Raw genomic sequence first — 22,449 nt, forward strand, 5'->3', positions numbered from 1 at the left:
GAGTGCTTACCTAATGTCTTGCTAATTCGGGAGTTGTGGTGGTAAACCATTCAGAGACCAGCTGCCCCCACGGAGTTTACAGTCAAGACAAGACCCAGAAACAATTATGGAACTGTGTTTGGAGCCTCTAGTGGGTGGATTGTTGGCAGTTGGCCAACATGGCAGCTTTGGAAGAGGTGTGAAATTGGGGTTCAGGGAGATAAATGGATGGATGATTCACAGGGGAGACCCTCGAGGCTTTTGAAGTCTATGCCTGAGGATGACATCTTGTGACCCAAGCCAGGTCTCTTTAAGCAGTTCAGATTTCTGTCTCCACCCCTCCAGTCTTGTTTTCCTGTTGACAAAATAAAGGTAGAAGCTTGCCCTTGAGTCTGGAGTGGGGGAAGGGCAGAGAGCTGAGAGCCTCATGCCCCCAGGGGAAATCTTCTACGGGTTCTTGTGGTATTCTACCTACAAAACCATGTGCAATTTAATGGCACGCTTAGTGTCGTTGTGAGTCTCACTGGCTTTGAATCTCCTAGAAACTTTCTCTGAAAGCATATAGATGAAGAAATGAGAACTCTGTAGATGTTTAGTGGTTAAAAACAAAGTGCTGGCTGATTTACGTAATTTTTTTGTCGTTTTCTGATGGAACTTTCTGCAGAGATAGAATACCCTGGAGTCTTCCTGCCACAGTGAGCTAATAACTGACTTCAGGTCTGCAAATATGCTTTCATTCCAATTCAGAAAAAACAAAACAAAACAAAAAACACAGCCTGTCCCAAGGCCTCGTGTTTCATTTTCCTATTGATCTAGACGCTGGGAGAACTTGGGACCCCGGGGGAGCATCTAAAAAGCTAATTAAAGATGTTTGCTTGAGGTTTGCCTGTTTTTCTTGCTTGGTTGAGAGAGTTGCAGTTTTTGCTTTTATTGTTAAAAAAAAAAAAAAAAGAGAAGCCATCGCCACTGCTGATCCAGGAGGTGGTGGCTGGGGGTGTTGCACCCTTCGGTAAACACGTGACATTGTCCTCCTTCCCTCTTCACTCGGTCCCCCACAGAGGCACCTTTGAGCATAGGCCTAGAACCAAAGCAGCTACTGCAGCCACTTACCTTGAAAATTCCCGAGTTTCCAGGAGTAGTGGCCAGGTGAGCCTGGGTGTGAAACCCAACTAAGCTGTCCCAGCGTGAGGCTTCTGGTTCTGTTTGATCAGCTCTGGTTCTGAAGTTAATGGCCCGAGCTCCCCACTCACAGAGGGAGAGTCAGCATGTGGGGAGGCCGAGGGCCCGCCTGCCATCCCAGGGGTGCCCCCAACCCTTTGTTTAACCACGGCTGTGGACCAGTGGTCTCAGATGTTTACCATCGCCTGTTTATAAGAGGGAAGTGTGGTCATATTTCTATCTCTTTTGTGGGCTGCACGGTTGCCTTACTGGGGCTCATGTGGGAAGTGGTTACCGTTAGGAGGAGGGTAAAATAACAGTACTCACAAAGGGACTTTGATCCAAGAATCCTTTTGAATGTCATCTTTTGGCCACCGTGTTTTTATTTATTTATTTATTTATTTTTTTTTGCCTATCGGCCTTCACGTCAGTAATGAGAAAATCCAACCACATAAGTGGGCCTCATGCTCCCCAGTGGGGCTGGATCACAACTGCAGTGCAAACTTCTCCTCTCCCTGGGTTTCACTGTGGGGGTGACCCCCAGCTCTGTGTATCTGCCACAGCCGGAGACCCTCCCCTCCAGCTGCTCTCTGGACATCAGTACCTGTACGTCCCAGCAACACCTGGAATTGACCTTGTGCCTTTCCTTTCCGTCCTCCTCCCACCAACCTACGTTGGTTTACATCTTCCTTCTTATTGAAGCCACAGGTTCAATGAAGTGTTCAATCCTCGAGTAAACAGTCAATTGCGCACGCGGAGGAAATGCAGTCGCGGTGTCCCGTTTCTTCGGTGAGGCGGTGGGTCCCCGGCCACTGCCTGGCAGAGGTTGGCTTTATGAATTCAGGAAGGTCAGCTTGGCTTCTCTGGGGCCTTTGCAGCTACAACGTGACAAGCTTTGAGAGAATCCTGGGGCTCAAAATCAGCTGTAATATTTCATGACACCTCTCTGTCCTCTCCCCCTTGGCTTCTTGCCTTTTGCGGTTTTCTTGATGCACATGTTTTCCTAGGGGACACATCTAAGTTTTCATCTGATGCTCTACCTTCAGAGGTGGCTCATTCCTTAATGACCTTATTTAATTCAATCATAGGCGTTGTTTAACCACTGCCCCCCCCCCCCCCAGATATTTACTGAGCATCTTTACTTGGTGGTGGACCAGACATCATGGCCTAGGAGTTGTGAATGCATTGTTGGTTTGGACAGCCATACATCCTTCTGCCTTCCTGAAGCTTCCAGGCTTGTGGTGGAATGAGGCCCACCTGATGAGAATCTAGCCCTTGTTCCCCCGCCAGGGGAAATCAATCTGCAGGCAAAGAGGAATTCTTATTTAGCCCAAAGCACACGCTTCCTGCGCTTCTAAGGCACCGGCTGCATTCCAGTCCTGGTGCCATAAAAATACAGGAAGGAAGGGAAACGTGTTCACAGGTTGGTTAGAGATTTTAAACCGACAATCAACTCTCTCTTGTCCACAAGAAACCAGAATCTGCCCCTGGCTTTCGGTCTCTCAGGCCTATAGCTCAACAGAGTGCCCTTTCAAAACTGGGGTAGATTCTCTTTGCTAATGGCTTTTTCCATGAACCTCAGCCAGCAAGTATATTCTTTGAGGATTACAGTTTGACTGGCACACTCAGGAAGCTGTAAAGAGAAGCATCATTTTGTCTTTAAGCTGTTTTAAGGCCACTGAGGCTTGGAACCTTCCAGAGGTTAATTGGAGAATGGCGTCTGAGAGCATACGATAAATTGGCAACGACCATTCCTTTGACGTGCTGTCAGGAGAGAGAACAAGAGGCAGAAGGCCTGAGTCCTAGCCTGGTGAACCAGCTTTGTGACTTTGGGTGAGTCACTTTACTACCCCGGGCCCCTGGTTTCCTCCTTTACAGACCAAAGGCGTTGGCTTACCAGGATTTTAAAGTTTCTTCCACTGTAAAAATTCAAGTTCTTGAGCTTGCATTCAAAGAAATGACTGGCTCTGTTACTCATTCAGATAGTTTCGGGATCACTGTACAATCACTGTGGGGGCTAGGGGTTGGGGCCCCCAGAAAACAGAACGGAAAGCGCTTTGAGGTGCAAGGTGAGCTGTGGTGGCTGGGACTCCTGCTTCATAACGATTCACATTCGGTTGTCAGGCTCGCCATGGAAGGTTCTCAATCTTGGCTCTTTAGAAAAATTCTGGTGTCCAGACCACACCTCAGACCGATGAATTCAGCATGTCTGCAGGCGGGGCCTGGGAATCTGTATTTTAAAGCTCTCCTGGCAATTGCGCTATTTAGCCAGGATGGAGAATGAAGCCCTGGATCTTATGTAAAGCTATGGTTCAGCGGCACTGGCATCTGTTCTGGGGTGGGGTGGGGGCGGGGAGTGACAGTGGCTGCTTAAAAATAAATAAAAAGTGCGGGCGCTCAGACAGCAAAGTTCTAGATTCTAAAAGCATGTTGGTTTGGCGATCACAGCTGCCCCCTGCCCTGAGGTTTAGAGCTCCAGCTCTCTCCTATCTCTGGGTCAGTGGTTTCTCCCCATCTCTCAAGCAGTGGAACCATCTGTAGTTGGTTATTTCTGCTCAGGAAACTCCGAGTACTAAGTGGGGGGTGGAGCCAGGGTAGGTGTGGAGCAGGAATAGATTAAACAGGCCATTACCCACACCCACACCTTTTTTTTTTGGTTTTTTTTTTTTTTGGTTTTTTTTTTTTTTGAGAAACCGAGTCAGAAGCCTCAGCCAACGCTGGCGTACCTTTATGTCAGGTCCTTCCAACGCCTTTGGCAGACTGCAGGGGCTATGGAAGCATCTATGCTCTTCCTGTGCTTTGGTGAACGTGGCCCTGCCCGTGGTTGAAAGCGCCTGCTACTTCCTCAGCTGTAGTGTTTCAAACCTCCCCCGTTTGTGCCCAGCTGGTGGTGGTTTCCTGCAGGGAATCGATCCCTACGGCCCTGAAATCTGATGGGGCACAGTTGTCCAGGTTGTTTTTTAATGAAGAGGCCAAAATGGGGAAGGACAGCTGATTGGAATCTCTTTGAGGTGGTGGTTAAAGGAAGGCGAGGCCGAATGCTTCAGTTGCTGTAGAATAAGCTGCAGGAGAAAGGAGAACTTGTCAGTTCTGATCAACTCCAAAGAGTTTCACAGACCAAGGGCGGGGGGTGGGGGGGGGCTGTTCCAGGAGCTTTTACAATGACAAGGTTTGAGATGCAGGTGTAGACACACATGCCAGACGTAGGTTGGTGTTTTTGAGATGAGTGAGGAAGGCATCAGTCAGCAAATACTTAGGGAGCTGAGCAAGACATCCAGAGAAATGGGAAATACAGCCCCTGTCTCCAAAGAGCATACACTCTCACTGGGAGCTTGATACATAAGTATGAGGTGTGGTAGTGAAGGCCTTCTCTGCTGTGGGCACGTGGTGACTACCTGGGGGTGCTGAGGGAGGGGCAATGGAGGGTGGGGTGGGACGGATGCATCAAAGAATGTGGGTCTGAGCTAGTGAAAGGGAGATACCCCACTATTGGGCGATGTCCTCCTTCCAACATGGTGTCGATGGTTTGCGGGGGGGGGGGCATCCTTGGTGGGCACCCCATTGCTAGCAGGAATGACTCTATGTTCTTGCCCTCATCGACATTGCTTTCAGGAGTACGTTTTCCCTTAGTTTCCACGTACCCACCTGAATTTTTGGCATAGTTTCAGTTGGAAAGTCTTTTCTGCTGGGCCCAGAAATAACCGTGTAATAGGATTGTTCTTGGTTCCAGCAGCCCCCTGGCACCCTCTCAGTGGTGGCTGCATTTCGGGTGTGGATGGGAATGATTATTTGTGCATCAGGAAACTCAAGTTTGTCCTGTGAGCGAATTGTGTGATTGTCAGTAAATGCAGGACTGGCTTTGTTAAGCCCTGGCCGTGGCCAAGGCTGTTATTTCTCTGTGGGTAATTATTCCAGGCTTTCACGGTCATGAGCTGAGTGTAATCGGGGGCAGATAAGAAAGTTATATATAGAGCAAAGTACATATTTCTTAAGGTGGGTGGCAGAGGCATTATATATGTGTGTGTTTGTGTGTGTGTGTGTGTGTGTGTGTGTTTAAAAAAAGACCTATATTTTCTGGGCAGCAAAATTTAAGTTTCCAGTAAACATCTCCCTCCCTCGTTACTTCACCTTTTAATTTTGTGTTTATGGTCTCTGTGCTTTGAAATTGTTTGGCCGTGAGGGCAGCCTGAAACAGGCAGAACGGGCCAGGCCCTTTGGAAGCCATGGTTTAGGTCAGAGTTCTTAGAGTCACTCTTACCAGCTGACTGGCAGCTCAGATGTGATTACTCGAGCTCATCTGGAATAAAAATAGAAACCTTGAGCCTGGGAGGGGGTGGGGATATACATTTATGCGTTTATTCCCCCATTACCACCTTTACTGCAGGAAGAATCATCTGTGTGTACTTCGGGGCTGGGGTTGGTTGTTTTTTGTTTTTTTCCCTGTGTTCCCCCATTTGCCCATGGGGATGCCTCTGCTCTGGAAATGAGAAGCTTGCAGAGCCCCAAGCCTGGAACTAACCCTTGGCTGGACACACACGAGGTTCAGCGGCTGCGGAGTGGAAACCGCCTCTCCTGGGAGATTGGGTGGGGCGCAGCGTTGTTGTCGGCTGAGGAAGCACGGGGAAGAGAGGAAGGGGGGCAGGAGAAGCAGAGGAGAACCCCCCCTCCCCCAAAACAGCAGAGCTGTCCACGGCTGTGTGGTAGCAGAAGCGGCCGAGGAGACATGGTGGTGTTTTGCTGCCTTTTCATACCACTTTCTGTTCCGTGCTGCTGGGAAGACCATTTCAGAAGTTCTCCCCACCCCCCCCCCCACCCCCCCCCCCCAACGGAGGGAGCAGCTTCTGTGACAGTCTGCACCTGCGAGCAGGTGGTGTGGCCAGGGCTGACCTCAGGCCTTTGTCAGCGCCACCTTGCTCTGGATGAAGAGAGCCCAGGGAACCGAGAAGGGAGGGCCCTTCCCTGGGGACCCTCAGCACCTGACCTGCACAGTTCCCAGGAGACCCCAAATAAAGCATTTGACCTAAAGCGAGCAGTGCTGGGTGTGAGTGCACCCAACAATTTTCTTGTGCAAAGTGGGCTTTTTTTTTTTTTCTTGGCTGTGGGGGAGGTGGCTGCTTTCGCTTGTAGTTTTTTGGTTTTTTTTTTAAAATGTTTTATTTTTGAGAGACAGAGTGCAAGTGGGGGAGGGGCCAAGAGAGAGGGAGACCCAGAATCTGAAGCAGGCTCCAGGCTCTGAGCTGCCAGCACAGACCCCGATGTGGGGCTCCAACTCGTGAACCTTGAGATAGTGAGCTGAAGTCAGACGCTTAGCTGGCCAAGCCACCCAGGAGCCCCCTGGGTTGTAGTTGTGAAGAAGCCAGGCCACTAGAAGATCCCGGAGGGATGAGAGCTGCCTCAACAATCTGACCTTGCCCCCTCCCCTCCTCTCACCTCTCTTCTGGATGATCATTGCTTGCTGGGTTGTCCCCCCGCCCCCAATAAATAATCCTTTTGCCATTTTCTTTTCCCTTGGAGCTTCTTGGTGGCTTTGAATAGCAGGAAAACTAGCCAAGTTTTCTTCTGCCTATGACATTCCTCATTGTCAACCTTATGGTGGGATGATAGCATACTTCTATAGCTTGCCGGGCAACTTCCCATTGTTCCTTCTGGAAGCAGCCTGGGGTGGAGACAGGGCAGGTGGCCTTATCCCTATTTTGTAGGTGACCAGGGACAATTTCTTGGTTAGTGGACAAGCGGGGACTGAGGCTATTCCTCTAGTCTTTGCAGAGTAGCTCTTTGCACTCTGTTGCCTCAACAATAAAGGTACATCTATGTGTTCTCAGTAGATCCCGCACAAGATAATGGATTCTTTTCCAGCTGCTGCCCCTAGGAAGGGGAAACCACCACCACGACCTGTCCTATGTACACTACGTTACAGTGTGCAAGGCATGTTCACGCACATGATTTCATTTCACCTCCGTGACAGTCCTAGAAAGTCAATGCTGGTGTAGATGAGCAAATGGAGACCCGGAGGTGCTAAGTGACTCGGCTCGGGGCACCAGCCAGCAAGCGGCCCTGGTGTGGTAAGTGGTTGGCACCGACTGAATGCCATGGAGGGGGAAGCGAGAGTCGAGTGGGTGGTATGTAACTAGAGATTGGAGGCACTGGGTTTTGCTTTTCATGCCTCAGAAGCCGTGCAGCGTTCTGGTTCCTGAGAGTTATCCTCTCTGAGAGGGCCTGCCCGCATATGCCCTGCCCTGCGTGGGAGCCTAGACCCGCGTGTGAGGAAGAGGCACACCCAGGTCAAGTGAAGGGCCCCTGAAGGAGTGGTGACAGGCCGCGTGGACGCAGGTGGAATCAGGGTTCACCCTGCCCAGGGCAGGGCATTCCTGTTCCAGGAGGTGAACTTTGACAAGGCATGTCCATTAATATGGCAGTTTGAATCATGGCGCCTCTCCTGGGGTGGCAGGAAGATCACGGGCTCTGGAGTCTGACAGATGGGTTGAAAATCCCAACTCTTCTACTTCGTAGCTGTGGGTTTTTAGGACAGTCACTTCAACACTTCGAACCTCAACTTGGGGATACTCTATATGTCCTTCAGAAGCTTGCGTACCTGGGGCATCTGGGTGGCTCAGTCGGTTAAGCGTCTGACTCTTGATTTCAGGTCATGATCTTCCAGTTCATGAGATGGAGCCCCGCATCGGGCTTTGTGCCTGATAGCATAGGGCCTGTTTGGGATATTCTCTCTCTCTCTCTCTTTCTATAAACAAATATTTAAAAAAAAAAATCCAAAAACTTCATCTCTGCCATACTATGGGTCATATGACAGTTATTCCCCTGGTCAGAAGTGACTTGACAGGTCCTCATTGACAGATGGGGAAACTGAGGCCCTGAATGGTGTGATGACTGGCCCAGGATCAGAGTCCATTAGTGACAAAGCCACAGCTAGGACCAGATTTCGTGATCCCAGACCCGGGTGTTTTGTTTATTTGCTCCCTTGTGTTTTGCATGAATCTGGGGGGTAGTTTTCCTTAATAGTTTACACCCTGACGAGTAGCCATCTCCCTGAGTAAGTTAGTTGTCTTCTGAGGTACAGTCTGTTAACACCCGTGAAAGAAGGTGCGAGGCCTCTGAGGTCACCTTCTTGGGGGAGAGGAGCATGGGTGAGAGATGGGGGCACTTTCTTATACTTGTCTGATGTGAACCATTGTCCACTGAATCCCAGTTTTCCACGTGTGCAGGATGGGAAGCACGGTTGAGACTCTGAGATGCTCCGCTCAGGGCTTTGCAGCCGACTTAGGTTTCTTTAAGGCCCTCGATGCTCCTCTCTACGGCATTCCCCACCCCAGTTCTCTAGGGCTTTAAATCCTCTTTGGCTTGGGGTTGGAAGTAGCTCATTATACTGGTAAGCCTCCGGTCCATTTTGTGCAGTGTTGTTAGGCTAAAATATTATAAACAGACCAAGAAACTGTGCTTCATCCAAGGCCAAGACCCTCTTTCCCCACTTGAGCGTTTGAGTTTCTGCTGCAGTGTTCAGTCTTGGGCTCAGTGAGGGAGACTGTTCGTTCCGGTGCAGGAATCCAGCATGGTTTCTTGTATTGTTGCCATCTGGTTTCATGGGGTCTATTGCTTTTGATTTTCCTCTCCCTCTTGGGAGCAAAAAAACCCCAACGTGGTGTAAAAATAAGATCCCCCATCACCTCCCAAGTACCCCGGGTGCGCACACACATTGCTGCCATGCTTCTAGGTGGATGTGGCTGAGCAGAATCCCCTTACTGTTTTGAACCTCCTCCTTTATTAGTCCTGTTCCCCTATTGGTCTCAGTAGGGGCCCCCCGTCTCCTCTGAAGGGATTTCCCAGTGGGTTCCAGGCCAGAGCCTGACCTGGGATGGGAGCTGCCCCCACGGTGACAAGGACTGAATGTGTTTTGAGGTGTTACCCAGGGACCTGTCTTGCCACAGAGGCTGGTGATCAGTGTCGTGGTGCTACGGTATGTGACCTCTTCGACCAGCGAGTCAATTATTTACCTCCAGATAAACACCAGCACTTTCAGGGAGGAACTGCTGCTTTCATTGTGGCTGTGGTTTCTCCAAATTAAGGTGTTTTTATACATGAAAGTACAGGGATTGGTTTCCTTGGATTTGTTTGTCATGGATGCATAGCTCCCCACTTTTTCCTCCTTAAGACTCACCTGGTTTTCTCTTAAATTATATGCTTGGTACCAGCTTTATATATTAATAATAAATGACCAACACTCTGCTAATATTTTTTGGGGGGGAAAAAACCCTTTCATATTCTTCATTTTTTCATATTTTCTCGAATTGTCCATTTGTAGAAGTGTTTGTAGGTGGCTGTCATCAGAATGTATCAGTCCGTCAAACCAGGAAAGCAGAATTCCATCCAGTATTTACCACAGGGAATTTAATATGGGGCCTTGGTTACATAGGCGAGATGAGGAGCCGAGAAGCCAAACATGGGAAGGGGAGATGACCCAGAGCCTAGTGGCAGGAAGCCACTGCCACCTGTAGGCTGGAGGGACAAAGGGAAAAGGTAGTGTTCTTAAAGCCCAGGGTCAGGGTCACTGGTGGCTTGCCTAGAGCAGATGCAGCCGCCTCTAGAATTGCCTGCCCCAGATGAGGGGAGAGGGGAGAAATGTCCTGGCCTCTCCCCTCCTCCCGTCCTCCAGTCTCCCGAGTTCCTGCTGTTGTCCAGACCCTAACCAGTGCCCCTGATGTGGGGCCTGGAACTTCAGGGGTCAGCCCTGGAGGATACGGAGCAGAATACCAGAGGATGGGGCGCCTGGGTGGCGCAGTCGGTTAAGCGTCCGACTTCAGCCAGGTCACGATCTCGCGGTCCGGGAGTTTGAGCCCCGCGTCGGGCTCTGGGCTGATGGCTCGGAGCCTCGAGCCTGTTTCCGATTCTGTGTCTCCCTCTCTCTCTGCCCCTCCCCCGTTCATGCTCTGTCTCTCTCTGTCCCAAAAATAAATAAACGTTGAAAAAAAAAATTAAAAAAAGAATACCAGAGGATGAGAAATGGATCAAAGGGCGGACAGGATCCAGACCAGCCCTGGGTACAAGCTGCCTCTTCTAATTTAATACGGTCAGAAGCCTTTTCCCATGTTTTCACATGGTCTTCATGATTATGCATGTTAACTCAAGTGGATGTACCATTGTTAGCCTACCCATTCCCCGGCTGTTGAGTGAGTGTTTAAAATCATGATAGATCAGCAGTTCTCAAACTGTGGGCCCCGACCAGTATCTGCATCACCAGGCAGCTTGCTGGAAATGCAATCTCGGGCTCCACCCCAGACCTCCTGAATCAGAAACTCTGTGGGTGGGCCAAGAAATCTGTGCTTTAAAAGCCCTCAGGGGGATGCTGATGCCGATTATTAGCTTGAGAACCACTGTCACAGGTGGTACCACACCTCGTTGAAAGTGGGGACAGGATGCTGAGGGTGCTGGTGGTTGGATCTCTTTATCCAGAGCAATGTGGTGTAGCAGAAAAGGCACAAGACTCCAGAGCTGTGTACTTCTGGGGTCAAGCCTCACCCTTGCCCTTAACCTCCTTGTGGCTCTTTCCTCTTTTGTTCAACAGCTAAAAATATCAAACCATAGTAGTGGTATGAGAATTAAATGAAATAACGGGCATGATGTTCCCTATAGGTTGGGTCTTCTGGAGCTTTGCAGGAGGAAGTGTGGCGATAGCCTCCAGCTTCCGCACCATAGAAAATTGGCCCTGGTACCAGTACTTGAGGTGTGTGGTCTGAAAGTCCGTGATAAGCCCTTAGGAAGCTGATGAGCAAGCTTTAAGTCTGTAGGCATCTTAGACTGAGACTTGCATGTTTGGAGTCAAGCTTCCCTCCCCCACCCCATTTTTATGTGTTCTAACCTGACCCTGTGCTTACCACTTCTTGTCACTCTTGTCTAGCCACTGGGTGGATTGGGAAGACCATAGACCAGGACCCCTGGCTTTTTGTGCTGGCTGTGTGTTCCTGGGCAGATCACTTAACCTTTCTTATCTGTAAAACCTCTACCTTGCCTCTCTGGATGACCATGGTGTAGACCAGGTGGGCCAACGGACATGAAGGCTGCCTTGAACCTTAGCGGGCCCTACGCATGGAGAGCCTCCAGGGTCCCCTCCCCTTCTAGTCCTGATGCTGGAAGTGCTAAATCTGAGTTTGTCAGTGAGAGCAGGCATCTGGGCACCCCATCGCCCTGTAGTGACCTGTAGGCAGGCATGAGACCCGGGGTCTTCCTCATATCTTTCTCTTGTACTCCTCCCATAACCCTACCAAGTAGGGAGTCTCATGAGAAGGACCAAACTCAGACAGCTTAAGCAGAAGGATGTGAGTGGACCCGTGAGGGGTCAGACAGGCCCACTCTGCCTCAAAGCCATCCATGGAATTGCTACTGCTAAGAAGGCAAAGAGGAACAGAGTGAGAGCTCCTGCTGATGTATGGTGATCCATTGGGTCCACAAGTACTGTGTGTGGGTGGAATAGACAAGCCAGTTGGAGCTGGTTGGGAGGCTGGTTACCTGGAAGAAGCTAAGGCAGCCAGACCTGTCCAGCTTCCTGCCTCTGGTAGCACCCAAGAGAAGCCTCTTGGACCAGCTGGGGGACCAGCCACGATCCCACAGGCGGGTTTTGGTGCCTTCCTCATTTAATGGCGAAGGAAGCTAAGGCTCAGAGGCCTCAAATGATTTACCTGAGGTTTAAAAAGGCAAGAAATTTGAGCCCAGATCATGTGGTTTCCGGTCCAGGGCTCTTTGCGTGACACCAGTGTGCTTCCAAGAGCTGGGCGTGGCCAGCACGTTTCCAAACCCTTTCCTACTCATTCTGTGGGAGGGCCTCCAGGCGGGCAGGAGGACTGAGTGTGTGGCGGGGGGGGGGGGGGGGGGGGGGCGGTGGTCCTCGCCATGAAGGGCCCAGCAAAGTCAGCCTGAGCCCTGGGCAGGTCAGAAGATGCGCCACCCTCCAGGCAACAAATGTTCACCTACAGTGTGGACTGCAAAACTGGAAGTGACCTCGAGATGGGAAGTGAAGCCCCTGGGAGGAGAGCCTAGGTTGCTCCCATTCAGCCTGCATTTGGGGGGTGAGCAGGTGCCATCATCCCACCCGGCGGCTACCCCTCCTCCCTCCCAGGGCAGGACAGAGGGCATTTACCTGGCTGCCCTCTAAGGTAGACTCAGCACAAAACAATCTTATTGTTCAAGCCCTGCTCAAAATTGCTACCCTGCGGAGAAGGCTGTGGCAGGGCAGGGTGGGGCGTGATAACATGGAACTCTGGGCCTGCTGGGGCAGGTCTTAATGACTGTAAATAACTGTGGTGGAGGCCGGACCTGAGCTTTTTAACTCAATAAGTATACGTTATTTCTAATGTAGCCAGGGACATTCTCGGAATCATAATTACCTGAGATCTGCTTTGCAGGCACTTAGGGAAGGCACATGGGGCCTGTGCTAATGTAGGTAAGGATGTGGCCACATACGCCGAACAGGTGTCTCGAAGAAGCCTTTGCGTTAATTCTGTATTTAAACCTTTGGCAGGCGGCTGCTGACTTGATATACCAGAGCTTGTTGGAATCAGTTGTTTTCTTTTTTTCTTTCCTTTACTGGACTTAAATGCACTTGAGTTTTAAGCCACTTCCGTGAACCTCTGGGTAGCTGACAGGGCTGCGTTGGGGGCGGGGGGTTGGGGGACGGTGTTTCAAAAACTCTTCTATATGTCTCTTCGACTCCCAGCATACTTCACTCGTGATGCTTCTAGTTGCCGTGTGTGCACGCACACGCAATTTCCCCACACTGAGCAATTCTCAGATTCGTTGGAAACCGGCTGAATGTCTTCCCTGCAGTTTAATTCTATCCAGACACTGTCTACTGGGGGATAGCATCAGATGCTGCAGGTTAACAGCTCAGTCCCAAAAGAGTGCCCCCACCCCCACCCCGCCATTCAGATGCCCGTCTGAGTCCTGTTATAATCTATGGGCTCTTGATCAGAGGTTCAATTAATTTGCCAGAGTGACTCAGAAAACTCAGGAAAACATTTTACTGGTTTATAAAAGGATACAAGTCAGGAAGAGCCAGATGGAAGAGATGCCCAGGGCAAGATATGTGGGAGGGGGCTCTGAGCCTGCGTGTTTTGTCAGTGCTCTCTGAACCCCATCCGTTCGGGATGTTGTGTTGACGTCATTATTAAGGCACGATTGATTAAGTCATTGGCCATCAGTGATTGAACTCCATCTTTAGCCCTTCTGTTCCCAGAGGTGGGGGTGGAGGTGGGGAGCTGTGGCTGAAAGTTCCAACCTTCTAATCACATGGTTGGTTTCCCTGGTACCCAGGTGTCCCTCCTTAGGAACTTAAGTCCCCTCACTTACAGAAACCCAGTTGTAGTTGAAAGGGGCTCATTATGAGTAACAAAAGATACTCTTGTCACCTTCACTGCTCTGGAACTGTTTCAGAAATTATAACAAAAGATGCCCTTATGGCTCTCCTCTATGAAATTACAAGGATTTCAGGAGCTCTGTGCCAGGAATGGTGGACAAAGACCAAATATATATTACAAATCACAATATCACAAGGAGCCTCAGTGGGGTGGTGACAGGTCCAGAAAGGTCAGCCTGAGCCGAGTGGATGGACAGGTCTTAGGCAAGTCCCCTCTCTTCTTTGAGTCTCAGTTTTTCCAGCAGTAAAAGGGTGATAATGATACCTGTCTCTCAGGGTTGTTAGGAGCTTGAGTTAATGCACGTACAAAGCTTAGCTCAGCATTTGTCACCTTGCGAAGAGCTGGGAAATGGTCTCTTCTTTCCTTCCTTTGGTGTTGACCGGATAAAAACGTGGCTGGTTGCTCACCCAACGTGCTATACCATGTTGACAAAGGAACTGTCACACAGTGTGGCAGCCCCAGAAAGGTGAAAAACTGCCCGTGAAGTTTCTCAGCCCATCAGGTACTGAGGTAGATGAACATTTTAACCCAGACCACTTTTATCTTTCAATATTGAAGCCCGGAACCAACACAGGGCCTCTGGATGTGGGGACTTGAGCTAATTTGGCTTTAGACCAAGCAGCCCGCCAAGAGCTGTGGGAGTGTCTTGAGCCTGACCTTGACACAGGTGTGGCTGGCATCAGGGCCAGCTTCATGGGCACACTGAGTGTGCAGTCACACACAGTCCCACGCTCAGGAGGGCCCTGTGCTTGGTTCAGTATCTGTTGTCAGCATCTTAAATTCTTGTTTTTCTCTGAGCTAGGGTCTTGTAAGTGAAGTCCAATCAGATGGTGGAGCATGAGCTTGAGTAGAAGAGAGACGCATGCACGTTGTTTCTTTTCTCTTTTCTTTTTTTCTTTTCAAGATTATTTTTTGAGAGCAAGCACAAGCAGGGGAGGGGCACAGAGAAAGAGAATCCCAAGCAGGCTCTACACTGTCAGCACAGAGCCTGATGTGATGCTTGAACCCACGAACTGTGAGATGATGACCTGAGCCAAAACCGAGTTGGACGCTTAACCAACTGAGCCACCCAGTCGCCCCCATTGTTGCTTTCTGCCCTGACAGGCCCGATGTTTTCCCTTTGAACCAGAACTTGTTTAGATACAGAGAGAAGGCCATGCCATCCTAAGAAACATTAACGACCGAGAAATCCTGTCTTCCACCTTCTTACTTGTGTTACTTCCCCATACCAGCCAACCACTCACACTGAAAATGATGACCTAGAAAAAGAAAGCTAAGGCCACCAGCCCACAGTGGCCATTCCTTTCAGCCCTTCCTTACTCATCGGTAAGCAGAAGGTTGAGTGTTGGTAGGATGTGTGCATATCAAGAAGTGAAGTAAAAACAGTTGAGTTAGTTTTATGCAGTGTCGCCATTGTTCTGGTAAAGTCACAGTGTGTCTGTGTGTCCAAGCCATGAAATACAGATTGTGTAAGTTCAGTGATTTCACATCTTAGTTAAAATGCTCTTATGTTTGTATTTAAAACTGCATTGCATAGCATAAACATGAGTGGTAAAACTCATGCTAATAATTTAAACTTTAACTTTTTTTAGAAGGATATTAAATAGCAAATTTGAAAAATGCCCTAACAAGCCAAGAGAGAGGCTCTGGAAGGAAAAGAAAAAGTTTTCCGTTTTGATACCATTATTGGTATCTTTTTCTTGCTTTTTGTCCAAGGGGCTCCACATTTTTATTTTGCCCTGGGCCCCACATATTCTGTAACCCATTCTGGCTGGCATCCTGGGGCTGGCGGTCTCAAGCTCGTCTTGCACACGCAGGCCCTTTGCTAGATCTTTGGTCTTCTCATACTATCTTCTGGGTCACAGAGCCAAGAAACAACATATAGACAAGTGAGCATTGACACTTGCTCTGAAGATTATAGGCTGTTCAGGTTTTGCTGGGTCTGTGGATAGGGACCACAGTTGAGGAATTTCAGAGGCTACATGCACAGTCCTGTTGGTGGTACTTTGGGGCCTACTGTGCATTCACTCTTGGGAAATTTTGAGCTGCTAGGTGTTAGAGGCATGAACAAGAAGTGGGCTGAGAGAGGCTTCTGGTAGAATCCAGCTCTGGCTTGGTCTCCTTGGGCAGGATCTGTTTCTTCACCAGGTGGTTCTCGTTGTATTGTAGTTGTGAGAGTGTGAGCCTCTTGGAGGCTGGATTCTTGGGTCAAATCTTGTCTTCACTTCTTTAGTAGTTATTGGATCTTGGGCAGGCTCTTCAAGTCTTGGTTTCCCCATCTATAAAATGGGCATAATGGTAACCACCTCCTAGGGTATTAGAAGAGTGCAAGGGAGGGAGTTAACATTGTGTCTGGCACATAATGTTGAATAAATGGTTGCAATGGTCATGATGGTGAAGGAGGAAGAAACCATCCCTAGAAGTGCTAGGATCAAAGTAGTAGTTTCTGGGGACCCCAGCATTTGAGGTCTAACTTCAAGATTCCATGAGTACAGATGCTTATGGAAACGTTGCCTCAGACTTCTAAGCAGCTCTTCCAACTGTGTGTTTTAGAAGTTACTGGCATGAGGGGAGAATTAGAGTGTTTGGAGTTTGATCTGGGTCCTCTCCTTTCCCCCTTAATCATGAGACAAGTGACAACAGTCCCTTCTCCACCAGGCCTTGTTATACTCATCTGTAAAATGGGCTGCCTGCCCTACAGCACGTGGCCCAGTGGAGGGCACACAGGTAGAGGGCTTTCATAAGCTTAAATTCAAGATGCTGTGTTAGGAAGAGCTCTATGGGGAATCCTCTGTTGATTTAAATCGTGCGCGCTCTGGCCAGGAGCAACGGAGAAGCCGTTGCTTTGCTTGGGCCTCAGTTCTTCATCTGCAAGATGAGAGGAACAGACTTGGATGTAGCATGAACTGCCCCCACGAGCCCGTTCTAAAAGAAGGAAAAGGGGACAAGGAGGGAAAGAGAGAAAGAAAAGCCGCGGAATTTGGAATTGTCCCCTGACTGAGACCACAATCGTGGGTTTCAGGGACTCAGGAAGGGGCACAACCCAGCCTTGTGGCTGACAGATGTCAGATGTTGGGAAGAGAAAGGCCTGTCTTACTGTAGCGGGGGTTTCTTACCACCCCTTGCCTCCCGAGCCCCGGTAGCTTGTTACTCCCTGGCTAACAGCTTGGCAGCACAGAGGCAAACCACAGAGTACATTTGAGGCCCAGATCTGCTCATTTCGAGGGTGGGGCCGCGTTTTTCTCCTGCCACAGCGAGCTAATTAAAGAAAACAAGCTTTGGGAGCTGGGAGAGAGCTGGCCACAGAGCACTTGGGGAGCGATTGCTTTGGTCGCGGAGGCCTCCGCGGTCCCCGGAAGGCAGGTGAAAGTGGGCATCCGGGTCCCACACACCCCAGTGGGGCTCCGGGGACCCATGGTGCTCAGCGGGGAGACCCGGATGGAGACTAGGGGGCGGGGCCGTGGAGGCTCTCAGCGGGAGGGGAGATGATCTCGGTGTGGGAGGGGACCGTGGGGCTCAGCGGGGAGACCCGGATGGAGACTGGGGGGGGCGGGGCCGTGGAGGCTCACCCGGTCGGGAGAGCATCTTGCTGTGTGAGGGGACCCGTGGGGAGGTTCGCGCTACCCGTAAAGACGGGTCGGTGGGTCGAAACGCTTCGCAAATGCGGACACGGTAGTCCTGGGTCATGATACGGCACATCTCCGCGGCACCGTGGATTCTCGCGCCGGCCTTCGGGAAAGCGGGCGCGCCTTCCGTGTTTTCCCGGAGAACAGACGGACCCTCACAGGTGGCTCTTGGTGTTCCAGCGCTTGGGGCTGGGACGTGAACTGCGGACCCCGGCCTTTCTGTCTCCGGGGCCGAACGGGCCCCTCATGTGGAGGGGGAAGCAAACATCCGTTGCCGAGCGCTGAGTGTGTCCCCTGAATGAGGTCTTGGGCGTGACGGGAAACCCATTTGAAGGAATCCCGTGGCGGGGGCGGGGGTGGTTGTTTGGAGCAAGAAAGAATTACGCTACCTCCCCGACACTTTGCTAGCTTGGTCGACTTCCCGTGGCAAGACTGCTCCAAAGAGGCCCGCTGGTGTTGCTTGCTTCCGGTTGTCCCTGCTTCCTCCTCGCGTGCTCAGAAGGGGTTCCCGCAGGCGGGAGAACCGGGGAAGGATCCGGCGCGTGTGCCGAATGTTGGGATTCACCTACTGGGAGAAGTTGGGACCTGGGGGTGGCCTCGGGGCGGGGCGGCGCACCCAAGCTGGTGAGTCCCGAGCCAGAGGGGGTGACGCGCTACCGGCGAGGCGTGCTAGAGGAGTTTTTGTTGGGGTGGTGAAGACGAGGATGACGACGAAGCTACCGCTCGCTGAGCTCTCCCTGTGTTCCCACGACGTCCCGTACATTATCTCATTTAATTATTACTCCCAATTAGAACCGAAGTCGGTGAAGGATTTGGGTAGTTAAGAGGCCTATTCCTCTATGCAATGAAATATTTTTTTCAGCTGAGAAAGGAAGCACGTGCCACGACGCAGGTGATGAAACCTCGAGAACGTGACCCGGAGTGGAAGAAGCCAGGCCCGCAAGGCAGGCTGCCTGCCGTAGGGTTCCATTTAGGTGAAATATCCGGAGTCGGCACACCCCGTAGAGCTAGAAGGCTGATGAATGGCTGCCAGAGGTCGAGGAGGGGAAATGGGGAGTGACTGTTTCGTGGGTGCAGGGTTTCCTTTTCGGGGTGATGAAAATGTTCCGGAACTAGATAAACGTCATGGTTGCAGACACTGTGCACGAACTGAATGCCGCTGAATTGGACGCCTTAAAATGGTGTCTCCTTGTTAGGTGCGTTGAATCACGACATGAAGTGTTTAAAAGTGTGTTCCTCTCCTGGTGTCCCCTCTCACCAGCTTGGGTTCTCCTGTGCTTGTGTTGGACGAGCGTGAAAGGGAAGGGGTCATTTGTGGACACGGGAGCCGAAGCCCGCTTGGGGCTTTCTGATTCAGGCTCTACCTTTATGAGGAACCAGCGACCCAGAAAGGCCTAATGGCTTGCCCCAGGACACAGAGCAAGGTCCTGGGCTTAGGAATTGGGATTCCCAGCCTTCTCACTTTCCATTAGGAAAACTGTAGTGGAAAAGTGGGTTTTTGTGGCCCCTTTACATCACGGGGTACGTTCGGGGCCACCGAGGTTCAGTTGTGTTCCATTTGGTGATTAGTGCTTTCCTTGGATACTGGGGGAGCCTGTCCTATGCTGGGGGTGGGGGGACAGCACCTGGATTAGTTCAGCTGTCAGGAGGCCCAGGTGCGGTTTCGTGGAAACCGCCAAAGACCTGGGCTGTGTCCCCATGTGTGTGTCTAGAACAATTCCAGTTGTGCTGCTCAATTTTGACATTTAGCAAAAGGAACTAATTATGTGTAAACACATGCATTTGGTGTTCGATGGGAGACTCACCATGTGACACCGCTTCTTCTTTTTGACTGTGAACATCTGACACGACAGGAAATAAGAAACTTTCCAGTACCTAATTTGTGCGCACTCTGCTTTCAAACCCTCTTGGCCCCAGCACAGGGTAAATGAAACTGTAGCTTATAGTAATATTTATGTATGGAAGTCAGTGAGCTGTTGAAATGCTTGGATGTCAGAAAAGGTTTCACATGTAGCAAAGGGTGTCCCCCCTTCTGGTTATGTAGCGGATCGGCCTGCCTTACCTCTTAGGTCGGGCTCTGGCATATTGTCCTGGGTGGTGGCCACGTAGTGTCGATGATGATGGCACTGCCATTTAGGAGGCTGAACAGTAGCTGAATTAAATGTCTATTTAATCCTGAGGAGGAAGCAAATAAGGTTTCAGAATCTTGGAAATTTAGTTTTCCTCGTGGTAGGATCCATGGACAAGCAATGACAAGAGCTGCATCTTAATGTTGGTGATGTGACCCTAGCAAAGTGGCCTACAGAATGTCCTGGGGGGCGCCTGGGTGGCTCAGTTGGTTAAGCATCTGACATTGGCTCAGGTCATGATCTCACGGTTGGTGGGTTCGAGCCCCAAGTCGAGCCCTGTGCTGACAGCTCAGAGCCTGGAGCCTGCTTCGGATTCTGTGTCTCCCTCTCTCTCTGCCCCTCCCCTGCTCATGCTTTGTCTCTCTCTGTCTCGAAAATAAATTAAAACGTTAAAAATTTTTTTTTTTTAAAAAAGAAAAGAGAAAGAATATCCTGGCCTCTCCCACATCACGGAGTCGGGGTGAGCACCCAAGCGAGGTGATGGACATTAATGTGCTTTGTTAGCGGAGGCTCTTCCTGAGGTGACTAAAGAAACCAAAGGGCGGGAGGGGCCAAAAGAACTCCTTGAAGGACTGATGCCCACCGGTCTACGTCTGCAGTCATGGGGTGGCATTTGTCCCCCTTTCCAGGGAGCCTCTGTCATGGGCCGCCAGGCTCGAGTGCACGGGCATTTATTTGTGCCATCAAATGGGCTTGGGAGGCGCCCGCCCTGAGGTGGTGTGGGGAAGCCCGGCCCTGTCCTCCAGAAGTTCCCAGTGTAATTGTGTTTTTTCACGGGTCACCTGGAAGGCCACGCATTGAGAGGGAGCGCAATTGACCTGATGAATCCTGCAGACCCCCAGGCCCACTGTGCCGTTCAGATTAGAGTCCAGGGGCAATGCAGTGAGAGTGAAAGAGAGAGAGAGAGAGAGGGCACCCACTCAGAGAAAGGAGAAAGCCAGAGGAGTAGGATGAGTCAGACTTACCCACTGTTTTTTCCCTTTTGAAATGCATTATGCTCACACATACAGCAGTCATGCACTTGCACAGAAACGTGTGAAAACCACTTAGAATGTGTGAAATGTGGCCCTTTTAAAAGGATGCCTCACACCCACATTGTCTTGAGCACAAAGGGATTTGTGAATGTTCAGCTGTTTTCCTGACCTGCAGAGATTTTGTGTTTGCCCAAGGTGCTAGCTGAGGGCCAGCCCAGGCTGACCTGTGCGTGGGATACAGGCATGTGGGCTGTGGGCCATGGAACCAGGGCTCCGGCGAATTCTGTTAAACAGGTGGAACTCTGAGCTCCTTGGTCCTGGTGGGTCTGTAGCAGGCAGCGGTCTTGGATAGGGCTGGGAAGAACCCACCAACCACATTTCTGCAAGCAGGTTATGAGGTCCCCTTAGCCTGGTACTTAAAGTCCTCCAGAGCCGACCACTCTGGGTTTGCCTTCTCTGTGGGCCTCTATTCCTTCCAGATGAGACTCGTCACAGCACCTCCCCAGCCTGCTGTATCCACACCCCACCACCTTGCTTTGGCTCGCCTGTATGTTTCTTGGGATGTATTCCTAGACTTCTCTGTACCCTTCTTTATTTAAAAAAAAAAATTTTTTTTTTAACTTTTATGTTTGAGAGAGCATGAGCAGGGGAGGGACAGAAAGAGGGAGATACAGAATCTGAAGCAGGCTCTGGGCTCTGAGCTGTCAGCAGAGAGCTGGACGTGGGGCTTGAACCCACATACCATGGGATCACGACCTGAGCCGAAGTCAGACACTTAACTGACTGAGCCACCCTGGTGCCCCTGTCTGTACCTTTCTTTCTTTAAAGCCCAGAATGAGCCCCACCTCTTCTGTTGGATCTTCCTTGACTATTTATCCCAGCTCACTGTGACCACCTCCCTTTTCTCTAAATGGTCTACTGAATCACCTCCCGGGTCTGGCACACAGTACATGCTTCATAAATACTTTTGAATGTGTCAATCTGGCCCTCTCCATGATCAGTAACTTGACTGTGTGTCTGTCATTCATCTACCCAGATGGGAGTGCCAACTTTACAGAAGCTGTGTCTTAGGCTCATTTTTTATAACCCCCCTCCCTCTTATAGAAGAGTAGTGGAGGGGCGCCTGGGTGGCGCAGTCGGTTAAGTGTCCGACTTCAGCCAGGTCACGATCTCGCGGTCCGTGAGTTCGAGCCCCGCGTCGGGCTCTGGGCTGATGGCTCAGAGCCTGGAGCCTGTTTCCGATTCTGTGTCTCCCTCTCTCTCTGCCCCTCGCCCGTTCATGCTCTGTCTCTCTCTGTCCCAAAAATAAATAAACGTTGAAAAAAAAAATTAAAAAAAAAAAAAAGAGTAGTGGATAGTATCCTCCAAGGCCTAGGTACTTGTCCCCGGTCCACGTGGCTTCAAACAAGGTGCACCTTGGGACTCACTTTCTATCCTACAAAATGAGGATAGTAAGATCTATCCAGCCTGTATCAAAGGCTACCACAATGATCAGGAGAGAGTTTTGGAAAACCACAAAGAGATATGCAGATACGAGTTATTCATGGTCTTATGGGTAGGTTGTCAAGAACTGTGGCCTTGACATCAATGCTGGGTCCAGCAAGGGGCCTCAGGAGTAGCGGGGAGCTGGTGTATGCCACTGACCCAGAGTCCAGGACCCCTGATATGCACTCACCGTCCTTGGGCCTCAGTTGCCTCCACTTGACTACCCTTCCCTGCTCTGACACCGGTGGTCATGGAGCTGTGGGGAAGACGGGGCGGTGGGATGGGCTCCCCTCTCGTGTGTAGCTGGCACTCAGCCAAAACCATCAAGAGAGTCCCCCCCGCAACCGTTCACGCTTCTGGGTTGGCTATTGCAGCTTTGATGTCCCCTTGAGTGATTGTGCCGGACCTCTCGTTTTTGTGCCTAGCTTATTGCTAGATCTCCATAAACACTCGCTTGAACTAACGGGAGAGGCTATTTGCACCATTTAAGGTGGCAGAATTTTTGTCACCCTTTCCAGAGGTGTTGACATTTAAGGGTGGTTGAGGTGATGGTACAGAAGGGGAGGCAGGAAATCTGGAAGAAGGAAAGGGGGCAGGAGCTGAGCAGCGGGTAACAGCCCCCTATTTTCAAAAGTTCCTGCCTCTGCTGGTTGTTGGTGGTGGTGGTAGTGTTCAAAGG

General features: G+C 50.6%; 1 protein-coding gene across 2 annotated transcripts in view; it reads left to right on the plus strand.

The window, feature by feature from the left end:
• The window catches only part of SMAD3 (SMAD family member 3), a 119,299-nt gene that overhangs the window by 14,088 nt on the left and 82,762 nt on the right, over window positions 1–22,449 (plus strand). Inside the window, exon 1 of one of the 2 annotated variants that reach the window (XM_086711021.1) lies at window positions 16,899–16,919. The exons of the other annotated variant lie outside the window; for it this stretch is intronic. The gene's annotated coding sequence lies outside the window, so the exon portion shown is untranslated. Of the gene's footprint in view, window positions 1–16,898; window positions 16,920–22,449 lie in introns of those variants that run through there. 2 annotated transcript variants of the gene reach the window in all.

Source organism: Puma concolor, chromosome B3 (assembly GCF_028749965.1).
Source record: "Puma concolor isolate L17-30 chromosome B3, mPumCon1.1.hap2, whole genome shotgun sequence".
NCBI classification, from domain to species: domain Eukaryota; kingdom Metazoa; phylum Chordata; class Mammalia; order Carnivora; family Felidae; genus Puma; species Puma concolor.